The sequence below is a fragment of the Equus caballus genome, chromosome 29, assembly GCF_041296265.1.
Source record: "Equus caballus isolate H_3958 breed thoroughbred chromosome 29, TB-T2T, whole genome shotgun sequence".
NCBI lineage: Eukaryota > Metazoa > Chordata > Mammalia > Perissodactyla > Equidae > Equus > Equus caballus.
Window position 1 is genome coordinate 22,427,414 of NC_091712.1, and position 21,818 is coordinate 22,449,231.

The 21,818-nt window shown below is 39.2% G+C and overlaps 1 long non-coding RNA gene across 2 annotated transcripts in view; it reads left to right on the forward strand.

Annotated features, from left to right (window-relative positions):
- Positions 1–20,658: 20,658 nt before the first annotated feature.
- The window catches only part of LOC111771256 (uncharacterized), a 28,247-nt gene continuing 27,087 nt past the window's right edge, over positions 20,659–21,818 (forward strand). Inside the window, exon 1 of one of the 2 annotated variants that reach the window (XR_011433960.1) lies at positions 20,659–20,890. This is a non-coding gene — a long non-coding RNA (uncharacterized lncRNA). The remainder of the gene's footprint in view (positions 20,891–21,818) is intronic. The other variant, XR_002804995.2, reaches the window with a different exon arrangement.

Genomic DNA, 21,818 nt, shown 5'->3' on the forward strand with positions numbered 1-21,818 from the left:
AATGGCCAATATGCACATGAAAAGATGCTCAACGTCACTAATCATTAGGGAAATACAAATCAAAATCGCAATGACATACTGTTTCACACACTATTATGGCTATTATGTATATATATAAAAATGCAAAATAACATTTTGCCGAAGATGTGGAGAAATTGGAACCTGTGTGTGTTGCTGGTGGGAGTATAAAATAGTGCAGCCACTGTGGAAAACAGTTTGACAGTTCCTCAAAAAGTTAAACATATAATTAACATATGATCCAGCAATTTTACTCCTAGGTATGTATGCAAAATAATTGAAAGCAGGACTCAAATTGATATTGTACACCAGTGCTTTAGAATAGCTAAAAGATGGAAACACCCCAGATATCCTTCAATGATGAATGGATAAACAAAATATAGTGTAAACCCACAATGGAATATTATTCAGCCTTAAAAAGAAATAAAATTCTGATATATGCTACAACAGGGATGAACCCTGAAAACATTGTGCTAAGTGAAATACTCCAGATACAAAATGACGCATATTGTACGATTTCACTTATATGAGGTACCTAGAATAGGCAAATTCATAGAGACAGAAATTAGAATAGACATTCTCATGGGATGAGGGGAGGGGATTTATTGTTTAACGGGTACAGATTTTTTTTGTTTGGGATGATGAAAAGATTCTGGAAATGGATAATGGTGATGGTTTACAACATTGTGAATATACTTAAGGCCACTGAACAGCATGCTTAAAAATGATTACAATGGCAAATTTTCTATTATGTTTATTTTGACACAACGAAAAAAATCTGTTGTTTATTTCTGGAATCGATTCTGTTCCATTGTCCTAGGTGTCTACTCTTTCATCAGTACCACATTGTCCTGATTACTATAGCTTTAAAGTAAATATTAAAATCAGGAGGTGTTACCCCTTCAATTTTGTTCTCCTCGATATTGTGCTCCATATTCTTTCTAGTCATTCATTTCATTTTGCTCTGACAAGATGATGAGAATAGGGCATTTTATTACCTGCAGCCCACTTAACACCCTGCAAATGGAAAGTACATACTGTATAATTGGATTTGTATGAAGTTCTACAATAGCCCAAACCGATCTATGTATGGTGGAAATGCAGCAGAACAGTGATTGCCTCCGATGGTAAGGGCAGGGGCTGACTGGAGGTTGTGGAGAGTAAGGAAAGCGTCTGTCACAGAATCCTTCACTACCCCAAATTCTACAACTAGACTGAGAAAGACGAGTCATAGAGGAAACTGAAGCAGTACCCAGAAAACTCTAGAAGAATGTGGCTCCATGAAAGCTTCAGAGGTTGTGTGCGTTCAGGACTGAGCACTCTCCACCAGATTTAACAGTGTGGGCGTTGTTGCAAACCTTCTGAGAACAGTTAGATGTCCTCAGGATTCAGGAACAAAGCAGGATGTTTTATGCAAATTTAAACCTGTGACTTCTGAAAATCTGACAAGAAAGCCTTAAGCAACGAAAGTAATTATCAGAAATAACATGATGTGACTGCCTAGAATATTAGGTTTGATTTCTGAACATGGTTCTTTACGTGATGAAAATAACCCAAGCTTGTCCCCTTTTGATATTCAGATATTTTTAACATCTTACAAGAAATCTCTCGTAATTATATGGAATATTATTTAAGAAGTCTATGTATAATCGCAGTTTATGACACAGTATGGTGTCACGTCCTTAAAATATGGAAAGTGTACCTTTCTTCTTATTCTGGAAATGGAAACATAAAGCCCATTGCAGGACCAGGCCATGATTTCTTCATTTGCTGTAACTCTTCCTGCAGAAAAGAATAATCATTTCTCCCCACTCTTGTAGGATGTTATTCCAGGCTGAAAATCTCTTCGAATTTGAAGACAATTACATACCATCTGGAAGCAGTTTAGCAGGGTCCTGACTGTTTTAGACGGTGACATCCTGAAACAAAGGGAAGCGGGATAAACCCTGCTCTCCTCCGTCCCCTCCGAACATGCTCCAAGGCAAGCATTTTTTCTCCACAGCAGCGGTGTAATTATGGGAAGCCTTGTATGTTTATAAGATCAAAGCCCACAACCCCAACTCTCTAGGTGACAATCCTGAATCTATGTACTATTCTCCAAGAACTTTGCAAATACTTAGTGTCCATATCTCCCTGCTCCTCCCTAATCTACCCCCTCTTCCCCATATACAGCCCGAGGAAGCTGGCTATGAGTCATTTAAAATGCCTAGTACATGCTTTCCCGCTGTACTTTGCCCTGGTAAACATGCCTTTCTAACCTAGGAAAAGACCTTAGTCCTGAGTCCAAAAAGATTGTAAGGCAAAGCCTCGAGATAGAGAACAGCTATAAGCCATCTCATCTGCTACTTGCTAGACTTGACTCTCTTTTAATTTTATGTCTGCTTGTGTTAATAACAGTAATCAGCATTATCAGGACCAACATTTATTGCCCATATGCCATGTCTCAGGTATGGTTCTAAGTGCTTTGCTCGCTTAATACTCATGAAAACCAGATCAAGTAGGTAAAATTATCTTCTTTTTGTAGATAAACTGAGACACAGAAGGGTTAGTTGGGTAACTTGCTTGTGGGCACAGAGCCAGCGTGTGATCCCAGTAAAGACACGAGTGGAGCACTCAGTCCAGATTTCCCTTTGCCTGAACAATGCCTGGCCCCTGACTTCCCTGTGTGTAAGTGACGGGGGACCAATTGTTTCCCCTGCAAGACAACATCAAGGAGCGTGAGGTCAGTGACCAATAAAAGGGCAGCCTTCAGTTCAACAATGACACTGTGAAACCAAGGCAAGAGAAGAGTGCTACAGCTGCCGGAACAGAAGCTGCCTGTCAGTCTCATTTACCCTCCTACAGCGCAGGCCTGTAATTTCTTTTACTTATCTGCACTCTGGGGGCAGAAGCCCTCAGAGCCAAAGAAACGAAGAAACAAAATATGAAGGGCTGAAAGGAAGAAAGAGAGAGAAAGAGAAAGAAAGAAAAAGACAGAAAGGAAGACAGAAAGACAGAAAAAGAAATGGAAGAGAAGGAAGGAAGGGAGGTAGTGAAGGAAGGAAGGGAGGGAGGGAGGAAAGAAGGAGGGAAGTTGGTTTGCATCTTTCACTGGATGTGATCATGGCTGCTAGTGCCTTTCTCTGCCTGACCCAGTGGCGTATTCCTGTTATAACAAACGTTTCCTTTGTTTAAAATAGTAAATGTTTTGTTCAAATATTTAGGTACTTAGGGTTAGTACTTTTGTTCTTAGCAAACCCATAAAGAGGAAAACTCGACACACATATTTTGGAAGGGAGAGAACAGGTCAAACACTAATATAATTACTTCACCTTGTGGAAGGAAAAAGGTATGAAGCCGGTGTTTTTGAGTAGAGACCCATCTAGTGGCCGTGAATGGATATACTTAGATGAGGCAATGAACAGACGCTCTGGCAATTTTCATCCCGGTTCACCCTTGGTCCATTTTTCAGGACATATTTTTACAACTGTAGTTGTTCAATGTATCTTTCAAAATGCAAAATACTTTTTTTGAAAATTCCAAATTTAGAAATTACTAGTAAAGGTAATTTAATGATGTTATCTTCTATCTCAGATCACATAAATGACAGTAAAAGAGGTAAGAAATAATTTAAAAAAATATATAGACTCTCATCGATGATGAAACTGGGAAAGAAATTGTCAGTAGGCCAGAGATTTCCACAGATTTCTGCAAGAAAATGAATGACGAAATGGTAACTTAGAGTGCCGATCCCTCCTCAATCGGTGGCACATTGTTGTCACGCCCACATCAAGCACCTCCCCATTTCTCAGTCCTTTCTTCTTTCCCGCAGGAACTTAGAGCACCCACTCTCAAAAATGAACGAATAACCACCAAACCTCACATTTGAGGAAAATCACTCAACATTGTGGCCAAGACCCCTCCTTGCATCTCAGTATTGTCTCCCCTCATTTTTTTTTTAATTTTTTCCTTTTTCTTCCCAAAGCCCCCCAGTACATAGTTGTATATTCTTCGTTGTGGGTCCTTCTAGTTGTGGCATATGGGACGCTGCCTCAGCGTGGTTTGATGAGCAGTGCCATGTCCGCGCCCAGGATTCGAACCAACGAAACACTGGGCCGCCTGCAGCAGAGCGTGCAAACTTAACCACTCGGCCATGGGGCCAGCCTCTCCCCTCATTTTTATGTGTATGTTCTTGCAAAAAATGTTTTGCCATTTTGAGTGCATTGTGTTTTGATCTCTTTTCTTCTTTAAACTGAAGTGAATTTTACAAATAGTGAAACACACAGATCTAAGGTGTACAGTTGATGAGTTTTGATAAATATATACACCCGTGTAGCAAACATTTCTATCAAAATATGAAACTTTTCCATAACCCCAGAAAGTTCCTTCACGAACTCCTCCAGTCAATACACTCATCTCCCCACCCGGAAGCAACTCCAGTTCTGAATTCAACCATCAGAGATAGCTCTGCCTGCTCTTGAAAGTTATATGAATGGAAACATATAGCATGCTCTCTTTCGGGTCTGGCTTCTTTCACTTAACTTACTGTTTTTGTGTTTCATTCATGTTGTTGGACTTAATCAGTAGTTTTTCTTTTTTTTTTAATTGCTGAGTAGTATTCCATTGTGTGAATATACCACGATTTTTCTGTTCACTGCTTGATGGACATTTGGGTTGTCTCCAGTCTTTGGCTATTATGAAAAAAGTTTCTATAAACATTCACGTCCAAGTCCTTTTGAGACGTATGTTGCTGTTTCTCTTACACAAATACCTAGGAGTGGAAGCCTGGGTCAGAGGGCAGGTTTGTATTTACCTACCTATATAAAATGGTAGGGCAATGATCCGTTTCCACCAACAAAGTGGGGAATTCTGGTTTCTTCACATTCTCAGCAATGCTTAGTGCTCTCTGTCTTTTTAATTTTAGTGGGTGTGAAGGAGTATCTCATTTCAATTTTTGGTTTTAATTTTATTTCTTACACTTAATAGTGTGAGCATTTTATAATGTGCTTATTTATCTATCTTCTTTCATGAAGTTATCTGTTTAAACCTTTTGACCATTTTGTACTGGGTTAATTGTCATTTGATTATTGATTTATAGTCATCTTTAATATATTTTGGTTATAAGTCTTTTGTCAGATTTATATATTAAGAATATTCTCCGAATCTATGATTGATTTTTTCATCTTCTCAACAATGTCTTTTAATAAGCAGTATTATCTCTATGTTTAGTGATTTTTTTTGGTGACTTTCCTAGAAAATCTATGCCTTTCTCAAGTTCATGGAGATATTCTCCTGTCTTTTCTTCTAAAACCTTTTTATTTTATTGTTTATGTTTATGATCTATTTTGAATTAATTTTGTGTGTCGTGTAAGCTTTGCAGTGAGATTCATTTTTTTGCCATGTGCTTACTCAGTTGATCAGGCACCATTTTGTCGATGCCTTTGTCAAAAGTCAACTGATACTGTCTTACATGGCTGTTTTCTGACTTCAGCAAAGAGCTGCATACTTCAATTTGGCTCTGGTTTGTTACAGTTGACTTTTACCTTTGTAGGATGAGTATATAACTTCATTTATTTTATTTTATTTTTTATATGACTTCATTTAAATGATCTTTTTTTGTTTTTACCCCTTCTATATTTAAAGTAAAAATTCTAATAGAAGAAAAGAGGACTGCAAAACTGTTAAGTTGGTTTTGGTATGACTTCAGCAAACGAATTTGGTGGGGACACAGATATTCAGTCCATAGCAACTTGTTATGCATAGTGCTCTATAAATGCCTATTTGACCAGTTTCTGATAATGTCATTTCAAATATTTTTCATCCTTACTGATCATTGTCAATTTTCCCTATCAATTACTGAGAGATTAATGATAACTATTTAACTACGATTCTGAATTTGTCTATTTTTCCTCTTAATTCTGTCAGTTTTTGCTTCATGGTTTTTGATGCTCTGCTGTTAAAAGAATTTCTGTTTAAGATTAAGGTGAATTAGCCTATGTATCCATATGAGCTAGTCGTCTTTACCTCTCGTAGTATTCCTTGTCTTGAAGTCTATCTTATCTGATATTAATATAGATACACCAAGTTTCTTATGCTTAGTGTTTATATTCAACATGCCTGTGTCTTTATATTTAAAATGCATCTCTGTAGACAACAGATGTTTGGGTCTTGGTTTTTTATTTAGCCTAATGGTCCTTAACTTTCAACTGGAGTATTTACTTTATTTATGTTTATTGTAATTATTGCTATGAATTTATTTAAACTACTATTTTTCTATTTGTTTACAATTTTTTTGTTTTCATTCCTCTGTTCCTCTTTTACTGATGTCTTCTAAACTAATCAAATATGTTTTAGCATTTCTTGTGAGTTGAATTCTGTCCCTCTCTCCCCCAATTCAAATATTTCAGTCCTAACCTCCAAACACTACGTAATATGACCTTATTTGGAAATAGGGTGGTTACAGATTAATTAGTTAAGATGAGGTCATACTGGAGGAGGGTGAGCCCCTAATTCAGTTTGCCTGGTGCCCCTGTGGGAAGAACACCATGTGAAGAGACACACACGCCCACATGGAGAGCACCACGTGAAGGCTGGAGTTATGCCAGGGAACTACAGGAGCTGGGGGAGAGGCCTGGAACAGATCCTTCCTGGTGCCATCAGAGGGAGCGCAGCCCTGCTTGACACCTCAACTTTGAACTTCTGGACACTAGAACTGTGGGACAATAAATTTCTGAAGTTAAGCCACCCAGTTTGTGGCACTTTGTTATGATAGCTCTAGGAAACAAACTCAGAATATTATTTAATTTATTTTATTGGAGTTTTTTAGTTGTTCTTTTTAAAAATTTATTTTTAATGACTGCTCCAGGGATTAACATATGCATTCTTAACTGATCTCTGTCAATCTGTAATTAAAGTTATATGACATAGCATAAAATGTAAGAAACTTGCAACACTGTAATTTCATTTGCCAACATCTGTCCTTTGTGCTACTGTTTCACGTATTTTATTTTTACCCATTCTGTAAGACCTACAACGTAATGCTATTATGATTACTTTAAATAGTTGTCTTTTACATAATGTAAGAGAAGAAAAAGAGAGAGTCTGATATATCTTCATTCACATATTATTTTCAGTGCTCTTCATATTTTTCTGTGCATGCAGATTTCCGTTTGGCATAATCTCTCTTCAGCCTGAATAACTTATTTTATCATTTCTTGTGGCTCAAATCTACTGACCTCACATTCTTTCCACTTTGATTTGTTTGAAAATGTCTACTTCAGTCTCATCTTGGCAGGCTGTTAGTTTGGATACGGAATGCTGAGATGACAGGTTGGTTTGGTCATTTCATTGCACGCTCACCTCCATTGCTTCTGATGGGAAGTCAGCAGTCACTTGTATACTCGTTTCCCTTCATCTGGTCTTTCTGGTTCCTTTTCATGTTAGATGTGGTTTTGTTTATATTTTTCCTGCTTGGGATTTGCTATGATTTTTGGTTTTATAAACTGATTCTTCATCACCTTTTGGAAAATTTCAGTCATTATTTCTTTAATTTTCATTTTTTTCTGTTCCATTCTCTCTACTCCTGGCAGTCCGATTACATGTATGTTTGGATGTTCTCTCAAAGGTCACTCAGGTGCTGTTCATTTTTTCCTATCTTTTTTCTCTCTGTTCTTCAGATTGGATAATTTCAATTGATTTATCTTCAAATACGCTGACGTTTTCTTCTGCCATGTGCAATCTACTGTTAAGCCAGTCCTGTGAATTTTTTCACTTCAAATGCGTGATTTGTAGGCTTAGAATTTCTTTTTATAGTTTCTATTTCTTAGCTGAGATTCCTCATCTGTTTATTAATTTCCTTTAAGTTCTTGACCATATTTACAATAGCTGCCTTAAAGGCCTTGAATACTAATTCCAAAATCTTTGTCATCTCAGAGTGAGTTTCTATTATTTTTTTCTTTATTATGGAGCACATTTTTCTGCTTTTGTGCCTGTCTATTAATTTTATAAATTGTATGATGGACATTTTAGATTATAAATTGTATTGTCTATATTATATCATCTTTCTTTAAAGGTGTTTTGTGTTGTAGTGTAAGTCTCCAAACTTTGTTCCTTTTTTCAAGTTGTCTTGGATATTGGGCTCTTTGCATTTCTATATAAATTTTAGAATCATCTTGTCAATTTCCAGGAAAAAAATCCTGCTGGGATTATGAATGAGATTATATTGAATGTATGGATGAGTTTAGGAGAACTGACATCTTTTCAACAGTGAGTGTTCCAATTCATGAAGTTACTTTATTCCTACATTTAGTTGTATTTTCTTTAATTTTACACAATAACATTTAGTAACTTTTTGTCTAGAGGACTTCTAAGTATTTTGCTATATTTCTTCCTTTGCATTTATTGTTTTCAGATGTTATCATAAATAGTGTCATATTTAAAAAATTTATTTTTAATTACTAATTGCTCAAATATAAAAATGCAGTTGATTTTTGTATATTGACTTTGTAAGCAATGACCTTACTAAATTTACTTTATTAATTCTAATGGACTGTCTGCATAGAGTTTTTGAATGTTTTATGTACTAATAATCCAAATGAAAACAATGACACTTTATTCCTGTCTTTTGTTTATTTTTCTTGCCATATGGTACTGACTGGGATATCTAGTACAATGTTGACTATAACTGGAGATAATGAGCATCCTTGTCTTGTTTTTGTCAGGGGGAAAGCTTTCAATATTTTACCATTTTATATGATGATGTCTGTAGCTATTTTGTGTACACCCTTGATTAGTTTTAATTTTTTCTAACTTCTATTAGTAGTTAAACAGGATTTTATCATGAATGTTTGTTACATTTTATTATCTACTTTTTCTGCATCTATTAGGATGATAATATAATATTTGTCCTTTGTTCTCCTAATGTGATGATGGATTTTTGAGTGATAAAGCAATCTTGCATTCCTGGAGTGAGCCCAACTTGTTTTCTTCCTTTTCTTTAAAAAAAATTGTTGCTGGCTTAGGTTTTCTAATATTTTGTTTAAAAAATTTTGCATCCATATTTATGAAGCAGATTTGTCTATCATTTACCTTTCTTATAAGGTTCTTGTAAGATTTTACTATTTAGGTTATGCTAGTCTCATAAAATTAATTGAGAATTGTTCTCACTCTAGTCACTGGAAGAATCTGTGTAAGATTAGTTAATTGTAAATGCTTGGAAGAATTTGCTGATGACATCATCTGCATCAGAAGTTTTGTTTGATTCGTTGTTTTGGGGCAAGAGGCTTTTTATTATGGATTTTATTTCTTTGACAGGTGTAAAAATATGTATTTTCTGTTTCTTGTGTCAGTTTGGTCGCTAGTATTTTTATAGGAATTTTCCCACTTTGTATGATTTTCAGATGTATGCAGATGAAGTTGTTCAAACTATCTTTTTAAAATTTACTATGGAGAATTTTGAACATTATGACTGTAAATGTATAGTTTAATGAATATCATGTACCCATCATCTGCTCTAACAACCAGCAACTCAGAGCCATGCTCCCCTTCCATGCGTCTACCATCTACTCCACTCTTATTGTACTGGAGCACATCCCAGACATCATGTCATCCCATACAGTGACGTTGTGGTATGCATCTGTCTACAATAAGTGCATTTTTTCAGTTAACCACATTATCATCACCACACCGACAATGTAGTGACAGTTCCTTAATTATTATCCAGTATTTAGTGCTCAAATTTCCAAGTGTCTCATAAATACCCTATCTTTTGCATTTTCATTTCAATCTGTTGATATATCTTTTATGGGTTCCCCATTATTAGCTTCTTCATATATTTAGAGTCTATATTCATGTCTTTTTCCATTCCTGCTAATAATTTGTTAGTTTTTGTTTTAAAAAATTCATACTTGCCAGGAATTTATCAATGTTTTCGGTCTTTTCAAAGAATCTACTTTTTTGTCATTAATTTTCTCTACTGTACTTTGTCATTATTAAGTTTTGCTTTTTATTTATATTTTCCTACCTCCTGTATTGTTTGGTCTTAATTTGCTTGTTATTTTTCTATCTTCTTTAAGAGCAAGACCCAAAAATCAGTTATTCTTAGGCTTTCTTCTTTTTTCTTTTTTAATTTTTAAAATTTTTCCTTCTTCTCCCCAAAGCTCTCCTGTACAAAGTTTTATGTTTTAGTTGTGGGTCCTTCTGTTTGTGGCATGTGGGATCCCACCTTAGCATGACCTGATGAGCGGTGCTAGGTCTGCGACCAGAATCCGAACGCATGAAACTCGGGGCTGCCAAAGCGGAGGACGTGAACTTAACCACTCGGCCATGGGGCCGGCCCCTCTTCTTTTTTAATATATGTATTTCAGGCCCTTTAAGTAGAGTTTTATATGTATTGCACACTTTGGAATACTGTATTTTCATTATTCTTCATTCCAATTATTTTCTAAATTCCAGTGTTATTTCTTCTTTGATCTATGGGTTATTTAGAAATGTATTGCCTAAATTTAAGCATTTTGGGACTTTCTAATTATCTTTTTGTAATAGATTTCTAACTTAATTCCACTGTAGTCAGAGGACATACTCTCTAAGATTTTAGTTCACTAAGATATTCTGAGACTTGTCCTATGGTCCAGCAAATGAACAATTTTACGAACTATTCTGGGTGTTCTTGAAAAGAATGCAGTTTTCTGCTGCAGTATATGAATATTAAGTTGCTCAAATTTTTAAATCATTTTCTTCTAATATTTTATTGCTTTACTTTTTTTGGTCTTTTTGTTGTATCAGTTACCAAGGGAGGGGTGATAAAAATCTTCAGATTTTATTGTAAATTTGAGTAACTTACCTTTAAATTCTCTCTCATTTAAATAATTTGAGGGTATGGTCTTAGGTGCGTTATTGATGTACAGTTGTGCCTTCCTGAAATACTGACTCTTCTATTATTATGAAATATTCCTCTTCCTCTTAATAGTACTTCTTGCCTTAAAGTCCACATTGTGTGATATTCTCTTTCTTTTGGTAAGTGTTTTCATAGAATATTTCTTTCCATGCTTATACTTTCAAACTTTGTATATACTTAAAAAAAATTTCTTGTAGACAGCATATATTTATGTTGTTTATTTTATCAGTTTTATTGGGGTACAATTTACATATAATCGGATGCCTCCATTTTGAGTGTACAGTTCAGTGGGTTTTGGCAGATGTATACACCCATGAAAATATGACCACAATCAAGATACAGACTTTCACTGCCCCCAAACTTTCTTCATGCCACATTGTCGTCCCTCTCTCCTCCATTCCCAGCCCCAAGCAACCACGGATCTGCTTTTGTCACTCTAGATTAATTTGCATTTGATAGAATTTTGTATAAAGGGAATCGTATAGTATGTACTCTTCTGTGATGAGCTATTTCACTCAGAATAATGATTTTGAAATTCATCCATGTTGTGTGTGAACTGGTAGTTTGTTCTTTTTCTTGCTGAGTAGTATTATATGGATATATCACAGATTATTAATACATATGGATGTCTGGGTTGTTTCCAGCTGGAGCTATAATGAAAAAAACTTGCTATGAATGTTCATGGATAAGTCTTTGTATAAAAATATGTTTTTATTGATTTTGGGTTAATTCTTAGGAGTGGAATGACTGGATCCTGTGATAGGAGTTTGTTTAACTTTCTCAGAGACCGTCAGTTCTCTAAGGTGGTAGGGCCATGTTACACTCCCATCAACCAACTATAAGTGTTCCAGTTGCTCCATATCCTCGCCAACACTTGATATGATAAACCTTTTTCATTTTAGTTCTTCTAATAGACTATGTCATAATAGTGGCAGGCATCTCATTGTGGTCTGCATTTTTACCCAAAATTAACAATGATATTGAGCCTCTTTTCATGTGTTTATTTGTGGGTGTGTAGGCAAAAAGGAAAATAAACAATGGTGCCATTCACGCAATCTGCCGTCTCTTATCCCTGGCACTAGGGTGCCAGTTGTTCATGGATTTGGGTATTTTTTCTCTCAGAATGGATGTTTTGATTCCTGAGGTAGTTTCACTGCCTGAATCTTTCCCTGGTATCTATATTTTCCAAGGGTAATAAAACCATGTGAATAAACCCAATTTATCTTTATTGTATCTCAAATACAGTTAGATAATTACAGACCAAACTATTAAAAAATCATCTCTAATTCTAAGGAAATAATTGGGAATTTTTGAAGAAAGATTGCAGCATTGTTAATAGCCCCAAAGACTGCAAACAAACTGTATGTTCAAAGTTTTCAATAAATGGCCATTGATTGTGTAAATTACGATGCCTCTACAGGATGGAAAACTGTGTGACCCTTAACTATAATGCAGTGCAACATCTATTTATGTGGAAAGTTTTTCACCTCATATTTAGCCGGGAAAGCTAAGTTTTAGAATTATATTTAAATATATTTTATTATTTATTTGTGTATATGTTACTGTATTTGTGTGTGTGTGTGTATTGTCATTAGTTCGTTGTTTTTCATTCTCTCTCTTTTTTTGGCTTATCTTTTACATTAATTCCGTCACTTTTGTACTTTTGTTGTGGGATTGACAATTTTAGTGAACATTCTGTGATAGTATGACTGGGTCCAGGTGCTCAGATCCTGTGGTTATCCTTTGAATGCTCTTCATGTCCCACCTTTGCTTTCCTCTGGGCTCCTTCGTGTCCCGATGTGCCCTCCCCACATTATGACAGCCGGTTAGCAGCAGCTCCAGGCTGACAAGCAACCAGCAGAAACAAATCATCTTTTTCCCCAGAGATCAAACAGAAGTTCACTCCTGGAAAGTGAACTAACTTGACCTGGTTTGCATCCTGTGCTCCTGATAGAATATAAGGGCTAGAGAGGCCAGGAGCCAGAAGGGTTGACCAGCAGTCCCACCCCAACATGATGAGTGAGGATGGGATGGCCTCCAGAGTAGAACTGAGCTGAGGCAGCGAGGACTGTGGGATGTATGGAGGACAGGCAGACACAGATGTTCATTACATCTGTACTTTTAAATTTTTTATAAGATACATAAATTCCTTGTGTGTAACTAGAGGTCTAGCTGTATTAAAATGCCGAGTCCCTTTCTATTTTGATGGCTTTTTCAAAACACAGCTTCTGGTTTATTCATCTTTATATTCCCTGTATATTACTAACATATTATATTACCAACATATTGTAACTGTTCACTATATTTGCTGAAGCAAAATATCTCATTTAAAAAATCCTTACTAAAATTGGCCACAAGATGTCCCCACAGCTCTAGAAGATGCTTTCTGTATGTTGCTAGCCTGGCTTTTTTCTTTTCAATTGATTTACTTTGAGGATGCTAGCCAGGTCATGTTTAACGAGATTTTTGTTCTAAATCTGGCTTTAAAATGTTATGCCACTAAGAAATCAGGTATTAAATGTTCAGAATAGTAGACATCTTCAAACCAGAGTTAAAGGAATATTCCCAAATGCCAATTGTGCATTTATCTTAAAGGTCCATATTAAACAATGTTTTTCTTAAACTGTGGGAATTCATTGTGGCCACCTTGAATTGTTAAGTTATCAGAAAATGCTACTACTGCGATATGGCACTTACAGCAATATTACTGTCTGTAAAAGCTAATTAAAAGTGAAGAGGAATTAAAGAAAGTGTGTCCTACAATGTTTACTGCAAGATACAAGAAGAATGCAAATAGATTTGTTTTATTTGTAACCGTGCTTGGGAGGATGCTCAGTGAGTATAGACTGGAATTAGGGAGACTCCTCTTAGTTTTATCAAACACACCTAAACTGTGGTTGCTCTGAGCTCCTAGCGAGAAGCAATTCTCTTCCTTAAGGTCCTCGCGGACACCGGCGTCATGAAAGGTCGTCTACATTAGATGCTTTGTGGCCTCAAGGATTCCTTAAGTGGAAGGTGTTCTGAAAACAACTTATATACCTAGTGCATACATGATTTGGAGGAGAGAAACAGATATGCTAGAAGGACCAGGAAAATTCTTGAGGCAAACAGATTTCATGCACACAGAAAGCAGGATCCATTTTATAATCATGATTCTTATTATAGTCGACTTAGAAATACTCTTTTTTTCTAATTGCTCTCTGATTTAATTATTCATTAATAGTGTCATTATAGAAAATATAGGCATATGTTGATTAAGCTTGAGTCCTTCTTTTGAGATAGAAGAGGTGGGACAGTTAAATGGATTGCTATTTTTTGAATCCATTGATCGGCAGTGTTTTACGTCGAATTGTGTCCTTCCAAAATTCATATATTGAAGTCCTATCTCCCAGTCCCCCCAAAGGTGACCTTATTTGGAATTAGAGTGGTTGCAGTTGTAAATAGTTAAGATGAGGTCATACTGGAGTAGGATGGGCCCCTACTCCGACATGACTGGTGTTCTTATAAAGAGGGAACATGTGGACACAGACATGCGCACAGACATGCCATGTGAAAACCGGAGTTATGCTGGCAAAAGGCAGAGAACTACCAGAAGCCAGCGGAGAGGCCTGGAACAGATCCTTCCTAATGTGTCCATAAGGCACCAACCCTGCTAATGCCTTGATCTCAGACTCCTGGCCTCCAGAACTGTGAGACAATTGTAATAAATTGTTATTGTTCAAGCTATCCATTTGGCAGGACTTTGTTATAGCCACCTTGGCAAACTAATACAGGCAGTGATTAATGTTAACAAAAAGTATAAATAGTATAGCGATGGATTATTTTGCTAATTGTTTTTCTTTTTATTGATATTAATCCTCATTTGATAGTTAGCCATTACATAGTCATGATTTTAATTTAATATTTCCTTGGGAAACATACATCAAATAATTTTCTCTACAGTCATAAGTAGATTTGAGTCCAATCCCTCTAAATAATAGAATTTTAAAATCATCCCGGATATCTTCTCTTATTATAGATGAGGAAATTAAGGTAGAGAGGTTTAGGGACAAAGCTGATATATGGCAGAGTTTTCTGTCTCCAAGGAGATGGAGTGGGGAAACTGCATATCTCTTCCATTTCCACTGATTGCCTCATAACAGAGGGTGAAAGGTACATTTTTCTAGTCGTGGAGGGAAACAGACGTCTTCTGGGTACTCTTGAAACATGGGTGTCTTATAACTGCCATGACAAGCAGAATATAGATGAAAGACCTAAAAACCTTGAAACTAAATTTTTATTCATGAATCATCCAGAGGTATCTGGGAGTTCCTTACAATCTAGTCTTCCTATATCTGGTCTCTTTGCTTCGGTAAGTTCTGCATTTCTATTATGGGCTCACCTGTGTGTCCTTCCAAAATCCACATGTTGGAGTCCTAACCTCCAGTACCTCAGAATGTGACTGTATTTGGAGATAGGGTCTTTAAATAAGTTAATGAAGGTAAAATGAGGTCGGTAGGTTGAGCCCTGACCCAATAGGACTAGTGTCGCTATAAGAAGAGATTAGGACACAGACACACACGGAGGGAAGACCAGCTGAAGACACAGGGAGAAGACGGCCATCTACGAGTCAAGGAGAGAGGCCTCAGAAGGAAACAGCTCTACTGACACCTTGATCTCAGGCTTTCAGCCTCCAGAACTGTCAGAAAATAAATTTCTGTGGTTTAAGACCTCTCAGTTTGTGGTCATGTGTTATGGCAGTGTAATACAACTTCCTTGAAGATCCAGTCAATTTTGAACGGCCACATCATTTCCTACTCACTTAGGACATGGCGTAGGTTAAGCTGTTTTCATTCTTACTCTTATAGCCTTTATCCCCAGATCCAAGCATAGGGCCTGTGTTGATGGTGGAGGTAAGTCCTGACAAAAATATGAGATTATGTATAGGTAAGAACTTCAGTCTAGTGGAGTCGATTATTGGACCCTGACTCCAGCTAACTTGTTTCGTGGCAGAAATAATTGTAAGTTCAATGTCTTTTGTCTTTTCTGGAGTCTAGAGCTGGGCCTGGAGTCCCAAGTTCTGAGTATTATCAGCCAATCTCCTTCCAACATATAATTAATTATATACTTCTTAATCATTAGGAGTTTGATAATGATATCCTCTTCTAATGATAGGTGAAGGTGTTAATGGAAGCAGGCTATTTATCCTCCCGGGCTATGTACATCTATGGTGGCAGGAATTTTCTGCAAGCCAAGCCTTAATGCAGAGACATTTCTTTACTTGTAAGAGCTTGAGTTGCTATGGCAGAATCAAGAGTGGATGGTTTTATCCCATGAGGCCTTTCAGTGTCCCTCAGCACAGAGGTGTCTGTAAGGGACCAGATGTGCCATCACAACTTCTGAAAATCTGGCAATGTTGTGGGAGACACAATAATGGCCCTCCAAAGATGTCCACTTCCTAATCCTGGAACCTGTGAGTATGTCACCTTACACGGCAAAAAGGACTTTGCAGAGGTGATGAAGTTAAGGATTTTGAGATGGGCAGATTATTCTAGATTATTGAGATGGGTCCAATGTAATTACAAGGGTCCTTCTAAGTGAAAGAGGGAGACAAAAGGCTCAGAGTGAGAGGCGATGTGACTGATGACAGAAGCAGATGTTGGAGCAATGAGGTTGTGAGCCAAAGAATGCAGGTGGCCTCCAGAAGCCTGAAAAGGCAAGGGATGACTTCTCCCCTCCAGCCTCCAGGATGAATGTGGTCTTGCCAACACTTTGATTTTAGCCCTATAAAACCCATTTTGGACTCTAACCTCCAGAACTGCAAGATAAGAAACTTGTGTTATTTTAAATCTCTAAAATTGTGGTAATTTGTTACAGCAGCAATAAGAAACTAATATAGCTGCCCAGTAATCTGGTTACTGAGCCTTGTGTCTGAAATTGCAGGACTTCTGAAACCTGAGCTGGGACAGCACCCAGGGTCCCAGGCAGTCCCTTGCCACCTGCCGAATGCCCAAGCACACTCTGGGGTTAGGACATGGTGCTCTGGGAAGACCTTATATTTTTTGTCTGTGAATTGCTTTTCAAAAGCGTTTGAGCAGCCTGCTCTAATCGCCAGATCTTTCATCACCTAATTTAATCAGACCAGATCAAAGATCTACTTGATCTGATTATTATAAATTGATTGATTAATTTGGTAAATTAATTCATAATGACACATTAATGTCTGCCAATGTCTAAACAAATTACTCCATTTAGAAAATATTTTTTCAGGTTGGTTTTTTTTTTTTTTCAAAACTTTAGGAAAATGGATTGGGCACAAGACCAGCAGGGAATTTGGTTGTTGGCTGGTTCTTGGTTGTTGGGGAGAGTGAGGGTTTTGGGAGAGTCACCTGAAAAATGGATCTAATAGTATTTACCTTCCAGGGTTGTTCAGTTAATATACTTTAAATGTTCAATAAGTTTTAGCAACACACCGGTATCATCAACAGCAGCAAACGTCTGAACTTGAGGTCTGCACTTCACACATACTATCTTGGGATTTGCTAGCTTTCATTAAGTTCCTGAATTTTATCTGTCACGGGTGCTCACTGCAGGTGACACCAAGGATGAGCAGACACAGCTGCTGCTTTTATTTGTTATGTGGATCCCGACAGCGTGGAGCTGGCATCCTGGAGGAGGCCTCGCACAGGTTCTGAAAGGACGTGCCCTTCCTTCCCTGAACTCGTGTCACGCATGTGTGCTCTTGTCCCTCCTGGAGATGACCCTGTCGTCTCCCAATTCAACCAGAGCGCACGAGTCCAGGGACTGTGACTTCCGCGCCCTTGGGATCTGGCACAGTGCCCAGCGTGGGGTACTCTGTGCCAGTGCACAGATTCACTTTCCAAAGAAGTGCTGGCTTGATCAGGCCTCGCGGCTCCCACTCCCTCTCACTCCCAATCCTCCCAAGACATATTTGCCATGCCTATTCTTAAACAACTAGGGACTGTCCACAAAATCTCTGCCTGATACTGACATGTCCTCTTGGCCACCCAGCTTCCGCCCTTCTATGGACATAGTCAGTGATGCTTAGATCTTCTAAACGAGGTTTTAAGACAGAGTTCACAGAGGGGCAGAGATGGGGCTGAAACACCTTCGCAAGCCACTCAGGTTGCATCTGCACGGTTAAACTTAACTCTAAACGTTCAGGGAGGTTTTCCCCACAATAGATCTATAAAGCGCTGAAATTGCTAGTTTTTGATTATCTGTTGGGGGAAATCAGTACTGAAGATAAATTATAGATTTAGAAAAAATTAGTTACATAGAAATGTAAATAATTTGTGTTCACTAGTGACAATAACAGATAATTTATTAAGCATTTTCTATGAGTTGGGTATGTTTGAAGCCCTTTACAAGTACTAACCCATTTTACAGATAAGGAAACGGAGGCCCAGAGAGGTCAGGAAACCCATCCAACATTACACAGGAGTCAGTGGTGAGGCCCAGGATCAAATATGACTGGGTGAATCCTAAAAGCATATACTCGTAACCACAATCCACAAGACCATGGAAGCAAGAGAACAAACGAGTGGCTGTATTTGTAATTGGTTGCCACGTAACAAAGTCCCCAAAACTTAGTGGTTCGAAATCACAGACTTTCATTATCTCATAGTTTCTGTGGGGCAGGAATCCGGGTGCCGCTGAGGCGGGTCCTCTGGCTCAGGGCCTCTCATGAGGTTTTAGTGAAGGTATCAGCTGGGGCTGCCATCATCTCAAGCCTCCACTGGGCCTGCAGTGTCCACTTCCAAACCACTTCCCACGGCCACTGGCAGGCCTCTGTTCCTTGCCACGTGGGCCTCTCCACAGGCTGCCTCTGTGTCCTCACAACCTGGCAGTTAGTGACCCCAGCCACAGAGAGCACCCAAGGCAGAACCTGTCTTTTATCCTCATTTCAGAGGTGACATGCCATCATTTCTGTTGTATGTCAATCATTAGAAACAAATCAGTAAGTCCAGGCCACACCAAAGGGGAAGCCACGAGACAGGGCCCGCTGAGGGCATCAGAGGCTGCCTGCCACAGGAGCTTCTGGAAACTGGAGAGATCACTATGAGCAGGACAGGCAAACTTCAGATCTAAATGGTCAGGGAGGTTTTCCCCATATTTTCCAATAGATCATGTAGTTTTTGTTTTGTTTTCCTCTTTTATGAAAGTAAAATCATCTTAAATTTATATTTTTCTTAAAACATAGAAAAAGAATTGCGTATTTCTGCATTTTCTGAAAGGTCCCCCCTCTCTGGGAGAATTGCCCCCTGGTTTTAGTGTTGAGCTCTTCTTGTTGGCGGATGAGGCAGTAACCCAGCATGAGATCTTTGCCCCACCTCCATGGCCTTGGGAGTCTCCCCGTCTTTCTGGTAGCAGCTACCCCTTCCTCTTCAGCAGTGCCTCACATCCCTGCCTTTTCATTGTGTAGCATTAAACTAGGTCAACCTGCTCTTTCATTAAATTTTCCCCAAATATAGCACTGTCATTCCAGAATGGTTTTCCTGGGGCCTGGTCAGTCAGTGAGAAAGCCTGAGGAGCCTTGGAGGTTGCTATGGCAACCGCCGGATAAGAAGAAAGATGAGGACACACAGGTTAAATTAGCTGTCTCCTGTCACACGGGGCTGCCCGCCGGGAGGGCCCGTTTCTGGAGCCGGGAGCCAGACTGGGATGCTCAATGCATACAGAGCAGCAGGGAGGACTGGGAAGGCAGCCGCCGAGGAGAGCAGGTCAGAGGCGGCCATTCACCGGGTGGAGCACCAGTGGGCCAGCTGGGCCCTTCCTGGGGGGTGAGAGTCAGGGGCACCCTTCTGTGCTCCGAGCCACCCCAGTCTTGGCCTCCCTTTCTCAGATTCCCCAGTCTGCATGTGCCATTAATTTCACATCTCACATAAACAACTTCTCCCGAACAATGAGTGAGGGGCGTGGGCTAGAAAGGGCTGCATGAACCAAGGAATGTGGGGGCCGGAGCCCCACGCAGGTCCTATGAGCAGTGTGCTTCCCTGACCTACAAGATAGACCGCATTTTGTAGCAGCCTGCTTCTCCACATGTCCTGTTTTCTTTCCCTTTATTTTTAACTCAACCTAGATAATTTTTTTTTCTTGCAAGATGTTCGTTGCCATCTGCTGACCAGACTCTGTTACTGCAAATAAAACTGCAAACTTGATGGCCAGGCTGAGACGACTGGGCGTCCTTGTGTCCTCATGCTTCCAAACTAATTGAAAGCAAGATTGACGTCTCTGTTTAAGTAGGATCCCTGTGGTAGTAGGCTCAGAAAACAACGGTGGCACAGTGTGGCTTGGTAGGGGATTGAAAAATAGCGAAGGAGCAGGCAAATGCCACATCATTGAGTTAATAACCAAAGGGTGCCCATCCTTTTGCTTCTTCAGATGTGTAAACAAAGGGCAAAGATCACAAATCCCAATATTTACTCATAAAAAGTTGGTTGAGAATATCACCATTTAATGCTTTAAGGAGGAAGTGACGAATTTAGATATAATGATCTAAAATAAAGGGAAAATGAATAAGCACGAGTCGTTAGGATTGATCCTAGTGGGGTCTTGGCTATGGGATTAATGGCCTAGGAGAGAGGCCCAGATGAGGGTGGGCTGCCCCCAATATGTACAAATGGAGATCCACATACCACTTGTCCAATATTGAAAATGATAGATCAAGCCACAAAAAGTTATATAAAATATATCTTCTCCTCCTCCCTTGACAAATAGAGCTTCACAATGACATGGAATGTCAGGTGTGTGTTCAGAACTCAGATTCCTCAATGTTAAGTGCCAGAATGGTCACCTGCAAGGACAACCGGCCTCTGTGCCCCTGGCTTTCCACGCAGTCCCTTCTCTTGTCACCTTTGGCTCCCTCCTGCCTGGTGAGGTGGCTTCAGTGTGTGGCTATCCCAGCTTCACAACCAAGTTCTCTCTGAAGCCCCTGACTCTCCGGCCTCGGGGTACGCACGCTGGTAGCCTGCTTGGCCCTCCAGAGGATGGACCCTGGTGAGAGACAGCAGAGAGGCTGGAGCTGACTTGAGACTGTTGGAGTAGATCATTCCAGGGTCCGAGCGTCCCAGGGTCCCAGTGGTGAGACGTCTGGCTGGAGAGGGCAGATCAATTCTTCTAAAGTTTGGTGCTGGGGGCAGTGCTGATGTGAGGGGCTGAGGGAGTGGGGGAATTGGACAGGAAGGCATGCTGGGAGCTGGGAGTGGGAATGTCCTCTGCTGCGCCCCCCACCACCATCCTTCCTTTTCTTGACCCTCCTCAAATTACACCCATTATTCAAGGCTATTCCTGCCAAAACGCCTTTACAGTCTTCAGGTATGATAGCGTCCAACTCCTCTGCCTGGCATTCCAGCTTTGTGTCATTTGCCTTTTGTTGACCTTTCTGAAGAAGCACAAGGATGCATGGCCTTTAAAATTAACGCAATTAAATGGGTATTTGTGCTTCCTATTTTTTAGCGGTTTATCAAGCCAAGATATTGTAACTTAAAATAAAAATTCAACAGAGATGTTCTTAAAGTGATCTACATAATCTGATCCCTCTGCTGTCTTTCTGACCTCATCCCTTACTCCTGCCCTCTTTGGTTTTAGAGACGGCCACTGGATCTACAAGCTCGTCGTGTGCACATCCATCTTCCTCTGGTACACACGCACCTTCAGAGCAACACAGCCAGGCAGACCTGGCTGCTTGGCAGAACTTCTGCCTCCTTCCTGTGTCAGTCTGCCAAGACTGCCATAACGAAATACCACAGATTAGGTAGTATAAACAACAGAAGTTTATTTTCTCACAGTTCTAGAGACTGGAAGTCCAAGACCAGGGTGTGGGCAGGGTTGGTTTGTCCTGAGGCCCCTCTCCTTGGTGGGCAGATGGCCACTTTCTCCCTGCGTCCTCACACGGTCTTTCCTCCATGCATATTCTTGGTGTCTC